The sequence below is a fragment of the Periplaneta americana genome, chromosome 17 (genome assembly GCF_040183065.1).
Source record: "Periplaneta americana isolate PAMFEO1 chromosome 17, P.americana_PAMFEO1_priV1, whole genome shotgun sequence".
Lineage (NCBI taxonomy): Eukaryota > Metazoa > Arthropoda > Insecta > Blattodea > Blattidae > Periplaneta > Periplaneta americana.
This window is the reverse complement of record NC_091133.1, coordinates 92,919,433-92,939,056: the sequence shown is the minus strand read 5'-3', so window position 1 is coordinate 92,939,056 and position 19,624 is coordinate 92,919,433. Positions and strand designations below refer to the sequence as shown.

Sequence of the window (19,624 nt, the reverse complement as noted above, 5' to 3'; positions counted from 1 at the left end):
CGTAGGAATTTTGGGGGAAAAGGGGGAAAGAAGAAACCGTAAACCGAAGTTTAGCCGTCAGCTGTTTTCCTACAAATATAATTATTATACTGCAGTGTAGAGAAACTTGTATTCGACATGATTTAGTACTAACGTAATCGGGGAAATTTTATTTAAAAAATTGCTGAAATTAATAACATTTTATAACCTTTTCATTTATTTTGTTTCTAAAAGAGTGCTAGAGATTCTTAGCAAATGGTTTGTTTTGATTGACATTATTAAATTTGTTTACATTAATTTTATATTACGTCATCCACGTGGCAGTTTTTCCTTCGTGACTGAATAAATAAGACGTCCCAGTTATTATTTTCGCCGAACTATAAAGCGTATCGCTCTGATAACACTAAGAAAATATTTTCTCGTATGAAAGCGTGTGAAAATGTCCAACCACAATTGGTCTTAGATTATGAAAAATTTCTTAATCTTTCTGAAAATAAACATGGATTGTCGTGTGTCTCAAAACGTTTTTTCGACCCCATTAGCAATATGTCAGACATGAACATCACTGTTCCATTACCGATGCAATGTCCACATTTTAGTAATATCCTCTTAAACGTTCCTCTAATCATTGCGGTTTCGTATTATATGTTGAAAAGCAGTCCAGGCAGGAAGTCTTTGTAACGTAACAGCAGAAGGAACGACGTATTCGAAACGGGGGTGGTAATACGGTGGAATGAAGCGTGTAAGCATGTGTATGCAGTATCAGACCGGACCTTGGCGGGGAATTTCGCCCGTGGTTGATGCTTTCGTTCCAAGCATGAAGAAGGTTCTCGAGCCGCGCTTTCTCGCCATGTGACCAGCCGGTATACTCGCCGGCCGGCCGGCTTTCGGTTCCTATCTGTGGCCCGTGACCCTCCCGCATTATTGTATTATACTTAACTTAGATGTTTGATAAATTTCGATGAATTAATTATAGTCATTAGTAATCAACACCGGAATTTTACTGGAAGCAAGTAAAGAGATAGGTTTGGAAGTAAATCCCGAAAAGTCAAAGTATATGATTATGTCTCGTGACCAGAATATTGTACGAAATGGAAATATAAAAATTGGAAATTTATCTTTTGAAGAGGTGGAGAAGTTCAAATATCTGGGAGCAACAGTAACAAATATAAATGATACTCAGGAGGAAGTTAAACACAGAATACATATGGGAAATGCCTGTTATTATTCGGTTGAGAAACTTTTATCATCCAATCTGCTGTCGAAAAATCTGAAAGTCAGAATTTATAAAACAGTTATATTACCGGTTGTTCTGTATGGTTGTGAAACTTGGACTCTCACTTTGAGAAAGGAACATAGGTTAAGGGTGTTTGAGAATAAGGTGCTTAGGAAAATATTTGGGGCTAAGAGGGATGAAGGTACAGGAGAATGGAGAAAGTTACACAACACAGAACTGCACGCATTGTATTCTTCACCTGACATAATTAGGAACATTAAATCCAGACGTTTGAGATGGGCAGGGCATGTAGCACGTATGGGCGAATCCAGAAATGCATATAGAGTGTTAGTTGGGAGGCCGGAGGGAAAAAGACCTTTAGGGAGGCCGAGACGTAGATGGGAAGATAATATTAAAATGGATTTGAGGGAGGTGGGATATGAGGATAGAGAATGGATTAATCTCGATCAGGATAGGGACCAATGACGGGCTTGTGTGAGGGCGGCAATGAACCTCCGGGTTCCTTAAAAGCCAGTAAGTAAGTAAGTCATTAGTAATCAGTGTTTCAGTGAGGGTAGCTGGGGAATTTGCCCCCTTCCGGATTTTTTCCCAATTTTTGCATTTCTGTGTTCGTTCCCAACCGGGGGAAAAAAATCTCATCTCTGAATATGTATTTATTTTAATATTATCCGTACCGTGGACTTTGAATAAATCAGACAGAAGGAAGATAGAGGCTGCAGAGATGAGATTTTTTAGATTGGTTGCGGGGTTTACCCTCTTAGATCATAAAAGATCTGAAGACATACGTGCTGAACTTAAGATTTTTAACCTCAATGACAAAATTATTACAATGTAAAGAAGATTGGAAAGAACATATTGAACGAATGCATGAAGATAGGTTCCCAAAATTACTTTTGAACTATAACCCAGTTGGACGACGGAGTATAGGTAGACCTTATAATAGATGGGAAGATCAATTTCTCTGAGAAGGAACGGACCAAATGGCCCAAACCTTGAGGATGATGATCATGATCATGATCATGATGATTATTCGTACCGCACCGATATAAATAGCGATATTTTTCCTGAAATTGCGTTTCCGAAATTTATTTTTATTCTCTGTGCGGCCATCAAAATATTTCCTCTTCTAGAATGAATTTCCTCTAGTGAGCTAAATCTGAATTTCGTTTGTAAACATCTGGATGTCAACATTTAGTGAACGGTTATCTTTTAGTGCGAAAATAGTAGTCTACATGAAAACATTTTAGACTGTTTTATTATTATTTTTTTTAAGAATTATGCCTGAAATCATAGACGTTTGTTGCTGCTGTTGTTTTCTTAATGCGATTTTGTGATTGATTTGTGAATTATCTAGTAGGCCCTAGCTATTAAATGATGTATCGCATCGTGTGGTACAAATAATAATAATCATAATAATAATAATAATAATAATAATAATAATAATAATGTAGAGGTATCCCCATAACATGCCATGAAGGCCCTTGGGGGGGGGGGCATGGAGGTAGAGCCTCATGCTTTCCATGACCTCTGCACTAGAATGAGGTGGTGTGGTCGGCAATAATAATAATAATAATAATAATAATAATAATAATACATAGCGTTTTAACAATAAACTTCAAAACAGAGTATGTTATAGCGTAATTATTGATAGACTATGAATAATTAAAAAAAATGATCAAAATAATTGAAGAGTCCACTGCAAGAATGATGGATGTCACTTTTTTTATCGAAAGTGAACCAAGACTGTCAATGCATAGCTTAAGACATATAGAATGTACATAGAGAGTTATATGGCATTAACACTGATAGTCATTGTCCAGTAATGATCGGAAAATCTCAATTAAGCTTTGAGCGCTAAGCATTTCAAACTTTCAATTGCTTCTCCTGCAAAATGTATTTCAAATGACATCCATCATTCTTGCAGTGGACTCTTCAATTAGGATGCCAACGAAAAATTCCCCCACCTCTATATTTTTTTATGAATTCGAACACAGACAGTACAGTAATACAAAGTATATAAACGGTATCCTTTAAAACCAATTTCATGACAAGTTGAAATAGAACTACATAGATTTTACGAATTTCCGATCTTGTTCTATTCTATATTGTTTAATTAATTTGGAGACGGTGTGAACTCGGTATATTTTTTTAGAACAACACGTGCTTTTATTAATGGTTATACCAATATTTTTATTTATAGTATTTTTATTTACAAAACACTGAGATTAAAACAGACATTGACCTTACAGATACTGAACCGCCTTCTTGTCTCCCAACAGAATTTAACACAAACTGAAACTGTTATCATAATGCAATTTTGTAATTTGATGACTTGCAACAGTAATTAAAAAATCGTAGTTTGCAATAAGAGATTGATATTTATTATTATTTCTTTCCCTTATTTATTAAATACCCATAGCCTAGAGACGTGAATTACTCGTATGTAGCCTACACATTGTACACAGCAGTAGCTACTGCCCGCAACTTTGAGGTCCTGTTCATAGGTTAGAAATCAGTCAACAGCATGCATGTTTATCTTTTACCAATGCAATGTTTTCTGTTGTTTTTAAGAGGAGACCCGCATGTTGATGAATCTGCGTTTGGACAATTGAAACCTACAAAACAGTACGTCAGTTATTACAGAATCATCTGTCCTCTAGTTCAAGTAGATCAAAAAAAAAAAAAAAAAAAAGCCAAGAATGTGGCCAAAAAGTAAAGTTCTCCAGAAATATGATACAACAGTCCATAGATTCGTTATTTAAGCCGTTTTAGTACAAATTTGATCTCAAGTTTTACGAAACACTCCTCTTTTATTCACTGATTTATAGGACTATCGTAGCCTATATCATTATAGCTTAGCCGTTAATTTATATAAAAGTTGGAATATCCCAATCGTGATGTGAACGGTGATTACAAACTTGTCTTCTGCGAAATTGATCGTGATTCATGTGTGAGAGACATTCAGTGTATGCGAATTCCAACGTCTTGAATCTCATATTATAGTAGTCTGTTTAGTACATGTTGTTCAAGTTCTGGAGAAAGACAATGAAGCTTTCTCATAGTCGAATTCATAGAATGAGAAACAAGTTAAATTTAGGTTGTAATGTATTCGAAACATTTATAACAGCGCGTCCGATAGATTAAAACAAGTCATGGCCCTGTCTGTAACTCGGTAGCGTTACTATAATATTCAAGCGAATCGTTTGTGATTCATGATAAGAGAAGTGTAAATATGTCCATCTTTCGTAGGAACTTTTTTATTCATTGTCTTGTTTTTTTCTGTATTGTCTCAAGCGACGTTTTCCTACAAGTAGAAGGGCGTAAGAATGTGCACGGTTGTTCTTCACTCTTTTCTGTATTCTTGATTGGATTTTGCACTGTTTTTGCAATGCATTTTTTATTTGCACGTGGCCAATGTCTGAAATGGTTAAGAATCTGAATAGGCCCTATGTTAGAAGCAGGGATAGAGCTTCATGTTATGTACAGGTACATAATTAATTAGAAGAAAAAATCGGTGAAACTTCGATCATGCTACTCACAAAATATCGGTACGGGAGAAAAAAGTACTTAACCTAAATCATTGAAAATAACCACGTCACTCTAAAGACACGATGTGTAAACCCACTCAATCTATCTCAAATATCTGCGTTATGTACCTGATCGATGATTTTCTCGGGCATTTTGACACTAAATAATTACGTAACCCAGAGGTAATCTACATCAATATGTTGCACTATTCGGGAAAGCAACTCCTTTCTTCAAGGTAAATCTATTTGTGCAGGCCTACCTTTGTACCAAAAAGCATATACACAGTGCTCTCATTTTACGAGGAAACTTCGCATCATTCCGCCGTCGGCCGACTTCCTGCGCTCCCGACCGCAGCGTGGGAAGCCAGTTCTACAAAACAGCCCATCAGTTAGCTGCTTCTGAGAATTGTACCGGAACATGTGTGTGACTGTTGCTTGTGTAATTATTAAATAATCGATTGGAAAATGAAGTAGGTCTATGTAGTTGAATAGCGATTTTATTTGGTGGAATGTTACGTGGAAAAAAAAAAAAAGATAACTATAGAAGATGCGTTCGGAGATTTGCTCGTAAATATCCCGACTCTAGCATGCCTACAAAATCTTGCCTTTCGAAGTTGATGAAAAAGTGGCGAACAACAGCTTCAGTCTGTGATATTACAGAGGAAGCGGAAAAGACACGTTTTAACTGAGCATAAATTTCCAAATATTCGAACGCGGTTAGAAGTAAGTCCCAAAAGATCACTTAATCGTGTAATAATTTAAATTCGAGGACTTAGGCTATTTTATTCTGTTGTCGCTAAATGTCTTGATTTGCCGATAGTAACGGAAAACGCTCCCCGCCTGTGCAAGCACGTCACGCAGGAAAGTGTACGCCGGGGTTCCGCTGTAATCTACATTCCTCGTAAAATGAGAGTATTGTATAAGACATAGCCTACTACTAAAAGCTTGAGCAAATAAAACCTAACCTGTTACTGACCCCCAACCATACGAAAAGTCGCATATTTATTTTTAAAGGTAGGCTATACTTACATTTGTAAAGTTATACCATCTCGGTTTCATTTTAACATGAAGTAACGCAACTCAAATTAGACGTCAGTCCCATGTGTGGTGTGTAGCGAGATCGAAGATTCAATGATAAATCTTCAGTGATATAACTTACTAGTTAGTTACTAGATTTGCTATTATATTCGATGTTGATGATTCTGACATTTTTAAAGGAAAATACAGCGAAATGCCTGTGTCGTAGGTTTATGGCACAAAAAGGAACTGCCATAATCGTGCTATTCTGAAATTGTTTCATTTAAGTCTTTAACACAAGAAGTTGCAATAAACACGTCATACATAATACGAATTATATCTTTAACATCTGTGGGAATATGAGCAAAAATCATGAAACAATTGAATGGTGCATACCCAGCTCTAGTACAGCTATACACTGTCGAAGGTTACGAAAATTAATTTTCCAGAAATTGGTTTTGTAACAAATTACATAACCATTGCGCACAAAAAATAGTCAGACTATCGTTTCTATAAAACAAACTTAAATAGATATTGTACTGGGAAGGTTATGAAAGTTGTGATAGAGATCACAGTAGTACACAATTATTTATCTGAATTGTCACTTCCAAGTTTATATTTTAATTTAAGAGAATAAAAATACTTTCAAAGTATGATAGAAAATTGAAAACTGCTTTAATTGAATTTTCAGTGAATACTATTCTCTTGTACAATCTATAGATTTACCTCAGATTTATTAAATGTAGTCTTTGTACAAATGTATTAGAAGCATGTTTACTTATACAGAAGCGTATTAACAGGGTCGGATTTTTTCTTTATTAGATATAAACGCGAAACGTGATAGAGATGCACCGTGAAGTATATTCAGGTTATTATCATGAATGTGACTTACTTATGACTACATTTGTCGCGAATTTTCACAAGACTTGGCTGTATCTACGAAAAACCTCATTTCTGCGATAAAAATTAAAAAGACCAATTTTAAAAATTATTGCAAAGGAATACTGTATATTATTATTATTATTATTATTATTAATATTAATAGTATTATTAATATTATTATTATTATTATTATTATTATTATTAATATTAAGAACTTCATTTCACAATGACTGATGGAAATGCAATACCGTATAGGCCTATAAAATGTTTGCCAATTAAAATTGAGTTTGAGTGTATGACATTACACGGTGGAAAGAAAATCACCAAATTTTCACGATATTACTGTCACATTTTAACCACATGTATGATTATTTTATTCATTTTTCAGGAATGTAACAAAAATGTTCACAAAAAAACCCTGACCCAGCTTATTTACCTGGAGAAGTTGGACACTTCTTGAAAAATTGCCACATGCTTTATTATCAACATCCTCTTATCTACATTAGTAAACAGTGAGTTTCAAAATACGGGACAATTGGCGTCCGTGGACGAATTACAATGTATAATGAAAATTTTTCTTAAATGTAGGACTGTCCCTTAAAATCTAGAACATCTGGTAACTCTGCGAGAAATATAGGGTGCCTATGTGTGTTTCTAAATACCGCTAAAATAGAGAATACATTTTACAAACGGAAAAAATATAATTCCAATTTTCTTATTATTTAGTAGGCCTATACCTAAGTTATTCTCGTACCTGCATTTGAATTCATGATATCAGGTAGTCAAATGTGCGAAGGCTAGATGAAGTCATATTTAATAACCTGTAAAATAATAATAATAATAATAATAATAATAATAATAACAACAATATCGTACGCAGGATTTCGTCAAGGGGGGTTATTATTAAAACTGTTTACTAATTTAAATTATCGGTATTTAATTGTTATGTACCGGTATTATTATTATTATTGTTATTATGTAATGGTATATTTATTAATATTACACTCATAAATATCCTTATAAAATCTTTGAAACGTAGAATAATATTTTCACAGACATCCAATTTTTAACAAAGTTTAAATTCTGTTAAATTTTGTATAATAAAAAATCCTTGTGTACATTTACACAATAACTTATACAGGGATCATTTTATTTTTACTAACATTTTTAATATTAACCTGGCTATACCTTTGGATCAACGCCGTTTGCTATCCCCTTCCACGAATGGAGTTCGAAGATATTGGCGTAATATACAAACAAATCAATTTACTAGGTATAGGAGGGAAGAAAAGTAGTTCATCCATTTACGTAAACTAGGAAATATCGCGATTTTGAGTTTGATCATTTTCATTAGGTTTTTGTTTAATTCAAAATACGGTACAGTATTAACAATGAGTGTTTTTATTCACGAACTGAGCTGTCCATGTGGACTTATTCATTATGCAGTGTATATTATGCTGTCTACAGTATAGCTATTAGCGTACAATATAGAGAATGAAGTTAAATTGAAAAATAATCATAATATGGATATTTAAACACATTTTTGAAAATGGTGGCCGTTCATTTCGATACAGGCTTCAGTTCTAATGTGCATATTATCGCACTATAGACTATTGTACCTAATCCCAATTACCAGTTTCGGCCTTCGTACTAGTAACTCATGTTGAAATAATTCTGTACCTACTCTATAAAAGTGTACCTTACGTACTGTAAATTCAGTCTTCACTTCTGCCCGATCCGAAGAGATAAAATATCAGACATAAGCTTACTATCTACCGTCCGTCCAACTGGTTATGTCGTAGGGCCGTAGAAAGGGAGGAAATCACGTGACAGTTAATCAACGAGGCCCCTCTATTTAAGTTATTTTAAATAGTTGTATAATATTACGTAGACGTCCAATTTCTAACAGAAATTAATGTTCTCAGAATAGAGCTAAGACAGCCCAGCCACTAGCTGGCGAATAAATGCTGGTGGGGGAAACCGGGATACGACGTAGGCAAATGGACGACAGTACCTGTGCGAAAATGATTCAATATTGAAAGCTCTTTCGTCACTGGAAAACGCGAACATATTTTTGGAACGTACTGTTTACTATGACTGTATGTGCGGTCTTGGATCTGTGTGGAGAAAGGTTGAACTTCATTAGTAGAAGGTGGGAGTGAAGTACATTAAAAAACTCGGCTACAATAAAAATTGAAGTGAAAATAAAATGATATCCCTGTATAAGTTATTTAGTCAATAGTTATTTGTATATGATAGGTAAGACAGTTTACCTTATATAACAGGAAAAGACATGGAAACAATTAAATATTTTGAAATAAATTTAATTAAACAAATAATGGAACATGGAACTCACCAAGGATGAAGACTGAAACTGGTATGAATATAGCATTGAAGGAGGAGTAGGAGGACTATGCCTTATGTCGAAGTAGATTTTGTTACTCTGACAGTGAAGAATTAGAGATAAATGTTTTTTTTAGGTTCAAGGGGGAGGGATTCTAACCCTGTAAACTCCTCCCTTCCCGTTGCGTACGCCCCTGAAATAACAACAACAATGTACTAAGCTGTTTTATGATAGACGAGCAATTCCGTGTAATTTAGCAATAGAAGAGCTCTACTGTCTCGAGTTTTGCGTTGGCATAAGCTGTCATACTGAACAGCGAAAGCTTCCGTCGCGCTCATATCTGCCTCGCACTGTTAACGAGACTTGTTTTGTAGTCGAGGCGGGCAGAGAGATAACTCGTAACAACGGGAGGGAGATCTTTACTTTGATGCTATCAGTACCCTTGAACTGTGATAATACATTCTCTCCGCATTGCACAGACCCTGTGTCATCGATAGTGAAACTTCACCGTATTCTGTACATGCATATTGGGTGTGTTGGAGAGAGATCTTGTCGTAGTCTTTATCTTGTGAACTTCTTGTTCCCTTTTTTATTTTGCTTCTTTTCCAATAAAAGTCGAGTATAATCCTAGAACAGATTGCTGAATAATGTACTATTAGTCAGTAATATAATTTAATTCAATTTATTTATTAACTTGCTAACAAACGGTATGTTGTCAACAATAAGCTAGCACATGATGACTATGAACGTGTAAATAATACAAATGTTGAGGACAATTAAAACTCAGTCACTCTTCGAACGCTTTCTAAAGCATGTGAATGACAATAACAGCTATAATAATAATAATAATAATAATAATAATAATAATAATAATGTTGTAATTATATAAGTAAATATAAATTTATATGAACAAATTTATAAAAACATTAACTGTGTGATTCATGTTATAGCACATTCAGCTTTACTTTTTCCAGGAATAACTAAATTTTTTCCGTGATTTGGTCCTCTTAGAAATTAAGTTCTCCTATAATAAATTTATTCTGATAATTTTCTTTTGACAAAATAGATTGATTATAAGCCACATCTCTCTTTTATGCCTAGGTATTTTAATTTGCTTCCATGTTTCTTGTTAATAAACTGCTTGTTCTTAGTGATAGTAATAATAATAATAATAATAATAATAATAATAATAATAATAATAATAATGTGTTATTATGTTAAATAAATTGCAGTTATTTTATGTAAAGAAAGAATTTTGATGTACATCTAGCCTGTGTATTTTCCTATAAACTATAATAAATGTAATAATAATTAGTGCTAAGAAAGTCTCAATTTTAATGCATCTGGAGATTGGGGAAAGAGATTTATAATTTGTTGCAATAAAGATTACTTTTGACACCTGTCATAGGAACGTGATAGCTGACATTATTTGTGGAAAATTCGCGAATTATATTAATTTAAGATTTTATAATAATAATAATAATAATAATAATAATAATAATAATAATAAAACGGTAATATACCTAATGGGTTAATAGTAGTATATATTTATAATAACTGTTAGCAAAAAAAGACAAAGATTCGATAAATTTATATTAATAATTGTGTTTACACTTCCTTCGCAAGGAATTGTAACAGAAAGTCATACTCTCCTATTAAGGAAGTTGAATGTAGCTGGAGTGAATCTCCATTACACAACTGAAAAATATATTAGGCCTGGAATAATTACTTACTTACAAATGGCTTTTAAAGAACCCAGAGGTTCATTGCCCCTCTCACATAAGCCCGCCATCGGTCCCTATTCTGAGCAAGATTAATCCACTCTCTATCATAATATCCCACTTCCCTCAAATCCATTTAAATATTATCAATAAATAATAATAATATAATAATAATCAGGAAAATTTTAAAGTATACTAATCTTATGACGAATTACATTAGTTTCTCTTAAAATCCATTGCAGATGTAAAGTGCAGTTGTTATATTTCCATGAAATCATATAAATTCCAAGCCAGAAACAAAATTATGATAGTTTCAATGAAAAGTAATTTCAAATACAAATTTCTATTCACTATTTGCGTTGACAACTTTGTATTTTTACCATTCCTGAAACCAAGAAAACAAATGTTTATTTCTCAGATTATTGTGTACAGGATCTGTCCTTCACTGAGTCTGGAAGTTGACGGCTGTCAGTTTAAAGTTGAAGGGATGTGTGCTGAGGAATCGTTTAATTTTCGTGCTCTTAAGAGTCTCATTGCTCTCTATGTACTTGAAAGAATAAGTGAACTCCCCAGTACCTTTGATGCCCGTGGACTTTGCACGAACTTATAGCGTTTTAGTCTCATGGATATCAAATATTTAACTTTGAGAGTTAATGGACAATAACTATTGAAGTGAGTCACTAATGCCAACTTAACATAAAAGTGCAGATTTTACATTAACTTTATTTCCTTGTCACTCAAGGATTATGTTAAATTGCCTGTTTTTTGGTCCATTTCCCCAAAATTATTGGAATGTTCACAATTACTATAGGATCTATTGCGGTTCACACATCCATTTTTTACTCTAATATATTTCTAGGTTTAATCAAATTTTTTACTGTTAATGTTATGAACTTGAATTTAATTTCACTTAAACATGGAATAAATTGTCTCGAATTGGCAAGAAAGCTTTCTATAAATACCCGCAATAATAAGGAGAATCTTGAGACATTGTCAAACGAAATCTATACCGCTTATTCTATTCAATGTTATGAACTTCAATTTAAGTTCACTTAAAAATAGAATAAAGTGTCTCGAATTAGCAAGAGAGCTTCCTATAAATACCCGCAATAATAAGGAGAATCTTGAGACATTGTCAAACGAAATCTATACAGCTTATTCTATTCAATGTTATGAACTTCAATTTAAGTTCACTTAAAAATAGAATAAAGTATCTCGAATTGGCAAGAGAGCTTCCTATAAATACCCGCAATAATAAGGAGAATCTTGAGACATTGTCAAACGAAACCTATACAGCTTATCCTATTCAATGTTATGAACTTCAATTTAAGTTCACTTAAACATAGAATAAAGTGTCTCGAATTGGCAAGAGAGCTTCCTATAAATACCCGCAATAATAAGGAGAATCTTGAGACATTGTCAAACGAAACCTATACAGCTTATCCTATTCAATGTTGTGAACCTTCAATTTAAGTTCACTTAAACATAGAATAAATTGTCTCGAATTGGCAAGAGAGCTTCCTATAAATACCCGCAATAATAAGGAGAATCTTGAGATATTGTCAAACGAAATCTATACAGCTTATTCTATTCAATGTTATGAACTTCAATTTAAGTTCACTTAAAAATAGAATAAATTGTCTCGAATTGGCAAGAGAGCTTCCTATAAATACCCGCAATAATAAGGAGAATCTTGAGATATTGTCAAACGAAATCTATACAGCTTATTCTATTCAATGTTATGAACTTCAATTTAAGTTCACTTAAAAATAGAATAAATTGTCTTGAATTGGCAAGAGAGCTTCCTATAAATACCCGCAATAATAAGGAGAATCTTGAGATATTGTCAAACGAAATCTATACAGCTTATTCTATTCAATGTTATGAACTTCAATTTAAGTTCACTTAAAAATAGAATAAAGTGTCTCGAATTGGCAAGAGATCTTCCTATAAATACCCGCAATAATAAGGAGAATCTTGAGACATTGTCAAACGAAACCTATAGAGCTTATTCTATTCAATGTTATGAACTTCAATTTAAGTTCACTTAAAAATAGAATAAAGTGTCTCGAATTAGCAAGAGAGCTTCCTATAAATACCGCAATAATAAGGAGAATCTTGAGACATTGTCAAACGAAACCTATACAGCTTATCCTATTCAATGTTATGAACTTCAATTTAAGTTCACTTAAAAATAGAATAAAGTATCTCGAATTGGCAAGAGAGCTTCCTATAAATACCCGCAATAATAAGGAGAATCTTGAGACATTGTCAAATGAAATCTATACAGCTTATTCTATTCAATGTTATGAACTTCAATTTAAGTTCACTTAAAAATAGAATAAAGGGTCTCGAATTGGCAAGAGAGCTTCCTATAAATACCCGCAATAATAAGGAGAATCTTGAGACATTGTCAAACGAAACCTATACAGCTTATCCTATTCAATGTTGTGAACTTCAATTTAAGTTCACTTAAACTCTTGAGATATTGTCAAACGAAATCTATACAGCTTATTCTATTCAATGTTATGAACTTCAATTTAAGTTCACTTAAAAATAGAATAAAGTGTCTCGAATTGGCAAGAGAGCTTCCTATAAATATCCACAATAGTAAGAAGAATTTTGAGACATTGTTAAACGAATTTTATATCGTTATCATGAAATCATAATCTATAACCAAGGATTGAGCTATAGCCTATTTCAGACTCAAACAAAATGCCTTTTTGTTCTGAGTAGCACTGTTTTTAGCTTGTTTTACGCGCGTCTTACAGAAGGATTTTAACATTCGTGATTAATAGTTTCGGAATTGGTTGCCTGCCAAATTGACGATTTGATGATGTTGTACCTGGTAGTAATTTGCAAATGAATATATCTTCCGATCCAAAGAATTTGTTTTCTCCACCCTAAAACACAAAAACTGGAGCCTCATAAATTGTTCAATATAGGTATTCAAGATTCTAAAGATGCGCGCTGAGCAAGTCTTGTTAGCAGATGAGAAATACATGAAGAGTCATTGTTTAAAATTTCATAATGACAGAATGGAAAAGATTTTGTGTGTGTATAGGTATAGGCCTATATATTTTTGTAGAGTTTAAGACTTTTTTTTTCAGAGAAACTGGTGACGTGATGGATATCTGGATCTCAAATCTGCTGAAGCAGGCGTTGCGTTTCAGAAATAGTAAAATCGTACCGTTTCAACCTTCGACACTTACCTGGGGTCTTTTCTGGCCCACACCATATTTTATATCTACATCCATATTTTCCGAAACATTCCAGTAACCTAAATATACTATCCTTGGTTATTTTAGTTTCCTTTACAATTAAAATTATTGTTTCATAATATTCAAGTACATTGAAAATATTTAAAATTTGTTCTGCATTCGCTTTGTGAACTTTTAATAAACCGTGTTTTAAGAATTCACTTTTTCGGCTACAAGTTCATTTTTACATTCTTTACATTTATTTCAGGCTTACTAACGTTTTCAGTCTTGCAAAACAAACCTTCCGATAACCAGAAGGCTCGAAAAGTCCGGCCACACCACGATTTCTCACTTTAACCTAATTCACTACTCAATTCCCGTTTCTTCATGGGATACATGGACCTGATTCGTTGCCGGAAAAATTCATATCGGAAATCAATAAATTTACCACGATTAGAGAAACTACTTTTCTCACAAGAAAAGTTGAACTCGCAACAGATGACCCCTTGATACATGTGAGCCTGCTACAATGATGTAACAACAGAAAGTAAAGTAAGAAAATGTAATCAGGAATTACGCAATTCCTAATAGAAAACAACGGGGAAGTCCCCTTCTGATATAAGAGAGCATGTGTTGATATGTGACTATGGTTAACGTAATCATATAGCCTATGCTTTGTGTAAGTACAGGTCGAAGTGTATTTCAGATACTTAGAACCATAAAATTTAAATTAATTAAAATACATGGCGATTGTTATAAGTATTAACAAAAGAATAAGGAAATCCCTATAATTTGGCCAATTTTACAAAAAAAAAGTATCTCAATCCCTACCAGGGTTAAAATATCCCTACGATAGGGATTTTACCCTACATTTGGCAACACTGATACCGGTACTACTTCTGACTTTCTTTCGGAAAAACGACACGAATGCAAAATCAGCAGCTAAAGTAATATGTGAAATAAAACGTAAAGGGAATACGGTTCTGAGATTTGGTACTTGGAATGTTACAAGTCTATATAGAACAGGAGGGGTAACATTAGTAGCAAAAGAACTAGCTAGATATAGAATAGACTTTGTGGGAATACAGGAGGTTAGGTTAGATGGGAACGGCATAACACAAATAGGAGATTACTTGTATTTTGGGGAAGGAAACGATAGTCACCAATTAGGAACAGGATTCTTTATTCATAAAAAATAAAATCAGCAGTAAAAAAGGTCGAATTTATCAGTGATAGGTTATCGTATTTAGTACTTAAGGGTAGATGGTGCGATATCGTAGTTATAAATGCTCATGCCCCGACAGAAGAGAAAGACGACCATAAAAAGGATAGCTTCTATGAGGAATTGGAACAGACTTTTGATCAGTTACCCAGATATCACATGAAAATTTTATTGGGAGATTTCAATGCTAAAGTGGGACGGGAGGATATTTTTAAACCGACTATTGAAAATAATATTAAAATGGATTTGAGGGAGGCGGGATATGATGATGGAGACTGAACTGATCTTGCTCAGAATAGGGCTTATGTGGGGGCGGCAATGAACCTTCGGGTACCTTAAAAGCCAGTAAGTAAGTAAGTAAAAGGTAAAGGGATGATCAGTAATCGTACGGTATCAAACTGGTTTAAGCGGTTGATTGTTGAGAACCTAGATCTTGGAAGATGATTCTCGCTTAGAAAGACCATCTGCTCTAGATGAGTCTATATCCAGAAAACTAGAAAGGAAGTCAGTCGCCAGTAGCAGTGAATTTTCAGCTAGATCGGTGTTTCTAAGGGCAGTCTGTCGCCACCTCTACCAATGTGGATTGTGTCTAGAAGGCAGTGATTAAATCCGTATGAATTGACTGAACTATAGTTACAGGAAAACAACTTTTGAGAAGAGCTGATAATAGCCTATAATTTGTATAGAAAAATTCTCCTTCGATATTTAATTGTTCTCTTTTAGACTTTATTATTTTAACATCTTAACGCTTACTGAGTATAAACAGAACACGCTGATGTGAATGTTCGTAGGCCTTGATGTCGGATGATTGTCTTTGGAGTCCTTGTTGTGGTTCCCAATTAGGCGGTAACCTCTCTCACTTCAAGTAATTGTATCTGCTATTGTCGAGATGCTCCACCTTCAGCGTTTGAATAAGTTGCTTTCCTGACATTATACGGGAATACAGGCGACAAAAGACTTTGATATAGATGTATTCACAGCACTTGCGTTCAGCGTCTTCTGGTCTCACTGCGCATTCGACAGTTTTACCTTATCACGAAGTACAGAGCCACCATTTTATTTTTACTAACATTTTTAATATTAACTTGCCTATAGCTCTGAATCAACGCCGTTTGCTAGCCCCTTCCATGACTGGAGTTCGATGATACTGGCGTAATATACAAACAAATCACTTTACTAGGTATAGGAGGGAAGAAAAGTAATTCACTCATTTAGCCTACGTAAACTAGGAAATATTGCGCTTTTTAGTTTCTTCATTTTCATTAGGTTTTTGTTTAATCAAAATACAGTACAGTATTAAGAATGAGTGTTTTTACTCACGAACTGAGCTATCCATTCAGACGTATTCATTATGCAGTGTATATTATACTGCCTTATATGATTATGTCTCGTGACCAGAATATTGTACGAAATGGAAATATAAAAATTGGAGATTTATCCTTCGAAGAGGTGGAAAAATTCAAATATCTTGGAGCAACAGTAACAAATATAAATGACACTCGGGAGGAAATTAAACGCAGAATAAATATGGGAAATGCGTGTTATTATTCGGTTGAGAAGCTCTTATCATCCAGTCTGCTGTCGAAAAATCTGAAAGTTAGAATTTATAAAACAGTTATATTACCGGTTGTTCTGTATGGTTGTGAAACTTGGACTCTCACTCTGAGAGACGAACATAGGTTCAGGGTGTTTGAGAATAAGGTGCTAAGGAAAATATTTGGGGCTAAGCGGGATGAAGTTACAGGAGAATGGAGAAAGTTACACAACACAGAACTGCACGCATTGTATTCTTCACCTGACATAATTAGGAACATTAAATCCAGACGTTTGAGATGGGCAGGGCATATAGCACGTATGGGCGAATCCAGAAATGCATATAGAGTGTTAGTTGGGAGACCGGAGGGAAAAAGACCTTTAGGGAGGCCGAGACGTAGATGGGAGGATAATATTAAAATGGATCTGAGGGAGGTGGGATATGATGATAGAGACTGGATTAATCTTGCACATGATAGGGACCGCTGGCGGGCTTATGTGAGGGCGGCAATGAACCTTCGGGTTCCTTAAAAGCCATTTGTAAGTAAGTAAGTAAGTATTATACTGCCTACAGCACATTAGCGTAGTATATAGAGAATGAAGTTAAATTGAAAAATAATCATAATTGGATATTTAAACTCATTTTTATAATGGTGGCCGTTCATTTCGATACAGGCTCCAGTTCTAATGTGCATATTATCGCACTATAGACTATTGTACCAAATCCCAATTAGCAGTTTCGTCCTTCGTACTAGTAACTCATGTTGAAATAATTCTGTACCTACTCTATAAAATAGTACCTTACGTACTGTAAATTCAATCTTCACTTCTGCCCGATCCGAAAAGATAAAATTATTTTCAGACATACTATCTACTGTCCGTCCAAGTGGTTATGTCGTAGGGTGGTAGAAAGGAAAAAATCACGTGACATTTAATTACTTAACGAGGCCCTTTTATTACAGTTATTTTAAACAGTTGTATAATATTATGTAGACGTCCAATTCCTAACAGAAATTAATGTTCTGAGAAAAGAGCTAAGACAGCCCAGCCACTAGCTGGCGAATAAAAGCTGGTGGGGGGGAAACCGGGATACGACGTAGGAAAATGGATGACAGTACCTGTGCGAAAATGATTCAATATTGAAAGCTCTTTCCTCACTGGAAAACGCGAACATATTTTTCGAACGTACTGTGTACTATGACCGTAAGGCTACTATGACTTTATATGCGGTCTTGGATCTGTGTGGAGGACGGTTGAACGTTATTAGTAGAAGGGGGGAGTGAAGTACATTAAAAAACTCAGGTACAATAAAAATTGAAGTAAAAATAAAATTATATCCCTGTTTAAGTTGTATGAAATAAAAATCTCGTGAAGTATTTCATTTCATTTCATTAGTAATGGAACTACAGTTTTAATTGGAGATGATTAATAACGCATGTCGCTTCCCAAAGAAAAGCCCAAAATAGGCTACATCTTTCCGGTTTTCAGTCACTCCACTTCAACTGACGAAACTGACAATGAAGGAAAACTGTATGGACAATATATTTGGGACAATAAATGGATCAAAATAGTCTGTTCTCTTAAACAACATGGGTCGAAATTTCTCCCACATTAATTGAGAGTGTTTTCTTGCCCTCTTTGAATTTCTGCTTATGGAGAAATATCAGATACAATTTCTGACGTCATCAAGGGAAGAAGAAATGGATTTTGTTGCTCGTATTACAGTAGCGGCAACATTCATCAGGAATGTGTCGGCATTTTAGAGTGCATTTAAGGCATAATGTGAAATAGGAAAATTCAAATGGAACTTATTTTCAAAAGTCCCTTGTCCATTCCCATAACTTCGTGGAAAATTACGAAAAACTGTTTTTAAATATAACATTTTTTACCAGCTAGGCAAGAGGCATGAAACCAAAGAATATTAAGAATTTTTTTAATAATTTGTCCTACAGAATAATATCTGTATTATTGACAAAATTACTGTGCACTTAACTGCGGAATCCCAGTCACACAAGTCACTCAGCTGAGTGCGCCCCTTGTATAATGGCAGTTGACTTGATCATAAAAAACGTCAACATATATGCCTAACTTGGAGTCAGGCCATAAAGGGAAACATTGAAGGAGGGGAGTTCGATCCGGTGCTGTGGATTGAATTCGGCGTAGCTCAGTGGTCAGAGCGCTTGGTACGTAGAACCAAGGACCCGGGTTCGATCCCCGGCGCCGGAGCGAATTTTTCTCCTAAAATATTAATGAAACCATAGAGTTTGGATGCATTTAGAATCAAATAGGAACATGGGACTCTTTGATTCCAAAGCTACAACTAATATTTTGTTACAATTTTGCTATGGACAAAAGTCAGTTTGATTCCAATATTCACTTTTAACGCAAGATTTTAGTGGTTTATAGGGCGTTTTGAAGCCAAATCATGACAGTTGTATGTAGAGTTATAATTGAAGAATGCATGGACACAGGAAGTTCATTTTCGTTATCAGGTGGAAAAGAGAAGTTTTTAAAATGAGGTCCTCAAATATGTGATGTGGAAACATGCAATACAACACTGGTCATAATAGTAAGTTGGTTTGGCAACTCGTCATAAGATAATTTTCTAACTTGGAGTTGAAAGATTTCAATGTTCGGCAGCCCTTGACTTCAGGCGGCAGAGAGTTCCAGTGACGAGAGGTAGCACCACTGAAAGATGAGGAATACAGAGATGATGTGTGAAGTGGAATTTCTAGCGTGTTATCGCGTTGTGATCGAGTATTAATATTATGATAGCGAGATAGAGTATGAAAACGAGCGAATAAATAATAGTGTATCTTAAGAAAAAAAAAATCCCTGAAAATGCATCAAGGATTTTTTAAATAGGCCTATTTCTGTTAGCCCTAATTTGATACAAAATATTTTTGGTATGTAGAGAGCGGCTGAATGTTTTAAACTAACATCTATTGGTCTACGTGGAAGG

At 34.4% G+C, this 19,624-nt stretch overlaps 1 protein-coding gene across 3 annotated transcripts in view; it reads left to right on the top strand.

The window, feature by feature from the left end:
• The window catches only part of retn (retained), a 974,937-nt gene that overhangs the window by 835 nt on the left and 954,478 nt on the right, over positions 1-19,624 (top strand). The gene's annotated exons all lie outside the window — the stretch shown is intronic.